Here is a 6,705-nt window from a genome sequence, read left to right as displayed (position 1 = left end):
CTCGTGTTTCCTGAACACTTCCAAGAGCATGGTAACAAAATGACAGACATGGAGTATAATGTCCCTTAGAGACCTCCCTGTGCTCTACCTGCTTTGGAAGCCAGCAGCCTCTCCCTGCACACACAGGGATGCCCTGCTCCACAGCCATGGGCAGGGTGAGAGCAGATATTTGGGGAATGCTCGGTGTCCCTGCGTGTGCTCTGTGAGCGCAGCCCCCCCCTCCCCAGCGGCACAACCTCGTGCTGGCTCGCACAGACCCCTCCACTGAGCACGGCTGCTACTCTGCCAAACTGCTCTTCTTCCCAGCTAATAAAATTGCCTCCCAGCTGATAACAGCCTAGCAATATAAAGTACTTGGTTGTTAGCTGCTGTTGTGGCAAACAATACCATTCTGCTGACAACCCCATTTTTTCCAATCCAAACCCACTTGAACTGTTTATTATTGACATATGGGACTGCTCTACCATTATCTAATTTTAAAAAACACATAGTAAACAGCAACAGTGAGCCTGACAGCATTCTTACTGCTTTAGCAAAGCTAAATCAAAACCCAAAGCAACCCCCTTTTATTACCAGCACAGTCCTGTCAGGCTCTCTTAAGTAAAAAAGAAACACCTACACAGGACTACTGTAAGATTCATTTCCTGGCAGAGGCTACTTTACGTTTGCTTTCCACCTACAGCCCATGCTACTAAAAGCCTTCTCAAAACCAGTACCAGTAAGGCTGTCTGGGCATTTCTTTGTGCCACGACTGCTAAGTTTTAAACTATTAGGGACCTATATAAATCAACAACACAGTTCAGGCATTAGTTTATACGTCAGTAAAGCTGCACCAGTATAGCAGAGGGAGTGAGTACCAATTACTGCCTCATAAAAGATACAAAGTTAGCTGATTCTGCAAACTAAGACTACAAGTTGCAAAGTATCTATTGAAACTGTGTATAAAGAACTAGCAGTATATGTATATTCCTGCCCAAAATGCGGTTTGCTCAGGCAAAAATACATGTGGGTGCACTGAGCCTTTCTTATTATAAATTTCTAATTTTCAGTCACTAATGAATCAATCTTATATAGAAATCTAGACCAGTGTTAGGTATAGCTTCCACATTCATTAAAAAGACCTGGAATACCCCCTTCATTGCGTTTAGTAATATTTTTAGAAAATTTTTTCATCTATAACTTCAAAATATCAAAGAAATTCAAATAATATTCAGATTTCTTCAAGGGCATTGCACAGGCTGGAGTAGAATAGGTTAGTACAGTTTTGTCTGTCCTCTGGGGAACAAGCAAGAACCACTGAAAGGAGGTTACTCAAATAAATTGCATTTCCACAGTACAAAAACACCCAGGCACAGCTTGTTTCTGCCCTAGATAATGAGGTGACACATTACAGCAGTTAGTGCTTTTGTCCAGTTCGAGAATTAATCCATATTACACAGACACAAAAAAAGATATTTGACCTCACTTGTCCCCAAAGCAGTCTAATTTGCCTAGATATTAAAGTGCTAGTGATGTGTATTTAATGAGAATTCTTTTTGCATGTTTATTATCCAGTGACATTTAGGAGGTCAGCCTGATAATTCAGTTATGGCCTCTGTCTTGCTACTTTATTTAATGTAAAGGAAAATGTGATGTGACCCAGGTTGCATTTAACTACAACAACAGAGTGGAGCTCATACATAGTCTCATAAAAAGCACAGGGGGAGTGGAGTAGACCCACACATTACCGAGTGGGAAAGGCAGGGAGCCTGAGCTAAGCAGCCTCATAGACTTTCCTTTTTTGCTATTTCATGTAACATTCATCTATCAAACCTAAACCAGCTCCACAGGCTGTTTCTCAAACTAGCACAGTCATTCAAGCTCAGACCAAGCCAGGAGAGCCCTCACCCAAAGTTAGTCCGAACCCAACCACAGCCCCTCCAGAGCTCCCCTAACCAGCTCAGCACACTCAATGAAACATTGTTCTCCTTCCTCGCCTGTCTGTAAGCTGCAAAGACAGACCTCTTGCTTCCCAGGGCACAGCAGGCATCTAAGTCTCCACCTGGTCTCCTGCCTCAAGGTGGGCTGGCTGTGCATGCCCTGCTCTTCTGAGCACCACTGGGAGCTGCATGGGCACAGAGGCTGCAGGACTGGGACCTGCTGCTTTATCTTGGGCCAGGTAGCCCAGGAGCAGAGCTCCCTCTGCCTCACACATAAAAGGCTTTGAGGAGGGGAGGGACAGGCATGAAGTGAAGACTTATGTTCTTCCTTGCTATGACTACTTCATCTCTGCATAACACATGAGCCTGTGTCCCTCCTAGAGCACTCTAAGCATAATGAATCACAGCTTCTTGTTTCACACTCCCATCTTTGTGTATTTTATTTAAAGCTTTCACTTCTGAGCTTTGAGGCTAGAGATCAAACAAATAAAAGGGAATTTGGAAGCTGCAATGTCTGATCTACATTCTGCTCAGAAGTTAAACTAAAAATTGCCCCCAAGCCAATACACAGGCACTCATTTTGGAGACCATTTGGTAGGATATAATACAGTCAATTTCCCTCCCAAGAGGTCAGTATGAAGATCCTAGTTTATTACTTCACCATCAGATGACAAAGTTAGTCTCACGACTAAGGCACTGGACTTAAATTTAGAAGATCTGAAATTAGGTTTTCATATTTAATTTCACAGCTGTCACACAACTCAACAAAGTCAGTTATTGTTCTTGTGTCATTTATCTGTCTCATCCACTTGGACTACAAATTTCCTGAGACAGAGATACTGTGTATTTCACTCAGGGATGCTCCTGCATCCCCCCTACTCTACCCAGTAAAACCCAGGAGCACTTCCAAACAGAAACAACTCTGCACACTTTCACTTGCTCACCCCAATTTTTTTCCTACAGCGTAAGATTTCATTTGTGTACAAGCATTTAAACTAAAAGGTCAATATTATTTCATTTAGAACCACATGGATGACTGCTTCTCTGACAGTATTAAAAATAGTCTTGCCAGCAGATCTTTGTCTCCTCACAGCCCAAATCCCATTTTCTAGGTTCACACTTCAGTTTACCTTGCTGGCAGACAAGCAGTAACCTTTCTGACTCATGAGACCACAGCACCAACTTTTTATATGGTTCTTTAAACATCACAGATAAAACTCTGTTTAAGTAGCTAATATTTGTGGCATATTGGTCAATTTTTCTGTTACATTGGCTCTGTTGCCTTATATACCATAATGCTGATCACAAACTTCAGCCAAATACCATTTCTGATGACATGTCTGAAACAATGGATTTTCTATTTATACCCAGTTTGTCAGATGAGAGTCTTCTGCTCTTTAGATAATCTCAGTAACAGAAATGTTTATTCTAATAAATTCATGTTTCAGTTCACTTAGAAGATGTGAAGAATCACATTTTTCCACGGTGCATGACTGGGATGGCAACTGAAGTCAACAAAAGCCCTGCAGGCACATCCCAACATAGCATTTTATCTATAATCACATTTATTGGAATCCAAGCACATAGAGGCCATCTCTTACTACACTGAAAGTATTGGGAAGATTTCTATTTCAAGGAAAATAGGATTAGAGGCCAATTCATGCAGGACACTGTAGCTAGTGCCATGCCATCAGCTCTTAGGCAGAGCTCTCCAGTGTCTTAAATGAGGGTGTTTCTTAATCACTGATGGCAAATCCATTGTTCGACCAAATTTCTGCTTTTATACAGAGGAAATAATCGCTGCGTACAATGAAAAGACTTAGGAATGCTAAACACTTTATATGTATTAGACTATTCAATTATTACACACAGATTTGGTGCAAGTTCTCATCTGTGTGTGCTAGGGAGCTCAAAATAGGATAACAGAGCGTATGTATTGTGCTGCTATGCAGATATAACTCATACAGCAACACAAGGTTAGGTTCTGCAGTCTTAAACACCATGTGAACAAAGGTTTAGTTGGATTTGTTGGCCCTACTGTGTGGAAAACCAGTTACAACACTGCCTTGTGGGGGTGGACTTGAAACAGAGCTTCTAGTTCCCAGAAGTAAACAAAAGGGGGAAAAAACACCATTTCCTATAAAGCAACTGCATTCTTTATGGAGAACAATAATTACTGTACCTAACACAGCTTTAAAGAACACCACTTTAACACACATATGGGAAACTCTGAAGGTCAGAGATGTAGTTTTCTTTTAAGACATTTTGAAGAAACTTTAGTGCTTATCAACCCAAGTGGCAGCACTGGAGACCCCAGTCTTCCATTTCCTCACAAAAGCAGATGATATCCCTGCAAGTCCTCATCACGTTGACTGCCGTATCAGTATTTTATCCAGGTCTTTATGCAATATTCATGTCTAGGGAAGACTTCTTGCCTCTACACCAAGCTGTCTCTCTCTGCTTCAAACCAAGTCCCTGGCCAGACAGCCCTACTAAAAACTGAGAAGATGGGGATTGGGACAGCAGCAATCTGCTTCACAGAAGCGACCAGAGACATCTCATGGTAACAAGACTCAGACAGCTCTGGTCCAGAAGGCACCCAAATCAGGAATTTTTGAGGGCCAAGCCTCTCAGCTGCAAATCTCCTAAGCCATGCTGGGGTTCCTGTTCCATTGTTAAGTAATGACAGGCAGTTCCAAACTACCACAGGTACAGAAATTACAACAAACCAGGGAGAAGCCTGTTATTTGGGGACGTCTTGATTCAAGCAAAGTAAAAAGACATTATTTATGCAAAAGGACTGTACCAAAATACAGGATTAATTACCTCCCTCTTATGGGGACAAAAGCAGGTGCTGGTTTACACCTCACTGAATCAGTACTAGGAACAGGAACAGTTTGACTTGGCTTTCTCCAGCACTGGAGCTGCCAGGGAGTGGCAGTGTTCACAGAGACCAGTGTGCAGCTCACAGCACCAAATTCTGGTTTAGCCAGTTTTGTAGCTCTCAGCATCAGCCTCCATGTGGAGACCCCCACTAAATGTTTTTCTGTATTCTGCTACCTTTTTCACCGATTTCAATCATTCCATTACCTCCACTGCTGGCCATAATGCTAACAGTTCATTTTCAGAATTTAATGCAGCCTAGAAATGATGCAGAAGTGCCATATCCCAAACCACAGACATGTAAAAAATCAGGACAGACAGCAGTTTAGCTGATCTGGGCAGGAGGGCTTGCCCTAAGAGGCATATGTGACATGCTGTCTTGGCGGCGCATGCTCGCATCCATCTGTTGACGTGGAACTGAGCCCACTGCACTTCCACCGTCCTGGTTTTAGTTCATATGCAGCACATAAGCTCAGTCCTAAACCCAACCTCTACTGTCAGCACAGAAAACACTGCAAGAATTCTCACAGTCACAGAGTGGAGAGGAAACACTAAAATGACCCCCAGCTCTAGGGTCCAGGGAGGAAAGCAGATCTTTCCAAACAAAAAACAATAGATTGTGAGCATTACAGTGCTTGGTTTAATTTCTTGGGATCAGTGGATTCAGTAAAAGCAAAATGAACTTCTTTAAATGCCCACAAGCACCTGTAGTTAGATCTCAGGAATTATCACTGTATCTTCCACTAGACACCAGTGAACAACCAGCTTCATCTTGGGAATGATAAGGAGTAAAATCTAACTTTAACATGTATTTCTCCAGAAGAAAGAAATTAAATTATTCAGAAAACAGGAAAAGGTAGTAGCCAGATAAAACAGCACCTGTAAAGCACCAGCAGGTCACAGTGACCCATATACAAATGATTTCCATTACTGTGAGCCAAAACCGGCAACTGTTTGCCCAGAAAGTGTGAAGAAGTATCAGGAAGAAGTGTGAGCTTCCCTGCGTGAAGATTATGAATCTGCGTCAGAAGAGACTCAGCAGAGAGGGGAGCTCAGGGCCTTCCCTGCACAGTCAGTGGCATAAAATTGTTTCCCTTCTTCCACAGATAACTTGGCAGGGACATTTGTTCAACGTTAGCTAAGTGACAGCGGCTAAGAGGGGAGCTGAAGCCCAGCCAGAGCAGCATTACACCTCTGAAGCTTGAAACACTTTTGCAATTCAGATTTAAGACTATGTTCTTGTCCCAGACATTCCTGTCATTAGATAAATAAAGGTTTATAACTGCCTTCTCTGGCAAGCCGCAATATGTTAATGTGGCATTAATAACTTAATACAGTATTAACTGATAGACAATCAGTATTAGCATGATGTTTACATTTGGAAAATATTATAGAGCACTGTTATCTCCAATGCCTATCCTGCCATTAATTCAAATGTGGAGCTCATTACACAGCAATTGACATTTCCCTTCTGAATCCACATCCTGCTCTGCATAGGCCCTACATCTGCCTGGGACAACCAGACCTGTAAGCCACTTGCTGATGTAAACTCACTGCAGAGCATCCACGGCATTTAGCTCACCTGAGGCTGCACCTACTGTTTAAACACTGCACCCAAAAAGCTGCACGGGGGTTCTGAACGTGGGGTCTCCCACTGCACCTACCAAAGGGATGCGGGTCCCAGCCTTGTGCTCAGACCCATCTCCCCAGGCCGGTGCCTGTGTTCACTCCTGCCCAGGCCAGGGCAAGGCACCAATCCCAGCCTTTGGGACAACCTAACTACACTTTGCCAACAAACTTGGGTACGATTACTCAGTTTCAGCGTCGCAGCGAGAGTCCCGCCGCGGCAGAGGGGTCACAGTGACCGACCCGCAAGCGAGTGGCGGGCCCCGGGCGCCCGGCC

The sequence above is a fragment of the Corvus brachyrhynchos genome, unplaced genomic scaffold (genome assembly GCF_000691975.1).
Source record: "Corvus brachyrhynchos isolate BGI_N302 unplaced genomic scaffold, ASM69197v1 scaffold26, whole genome shotgun sequence".
Lineage (NCBI taxonomy): Eukaryota > Metazoa > Chordata > Aves > Passeriformes > Corvidae > Corvus > Corvus brachyrhynchos.
The sequence above is the reverse complement of the archived record's forward strand: the minus strand, read 5'-3'. Positions refer to the sequence as shown.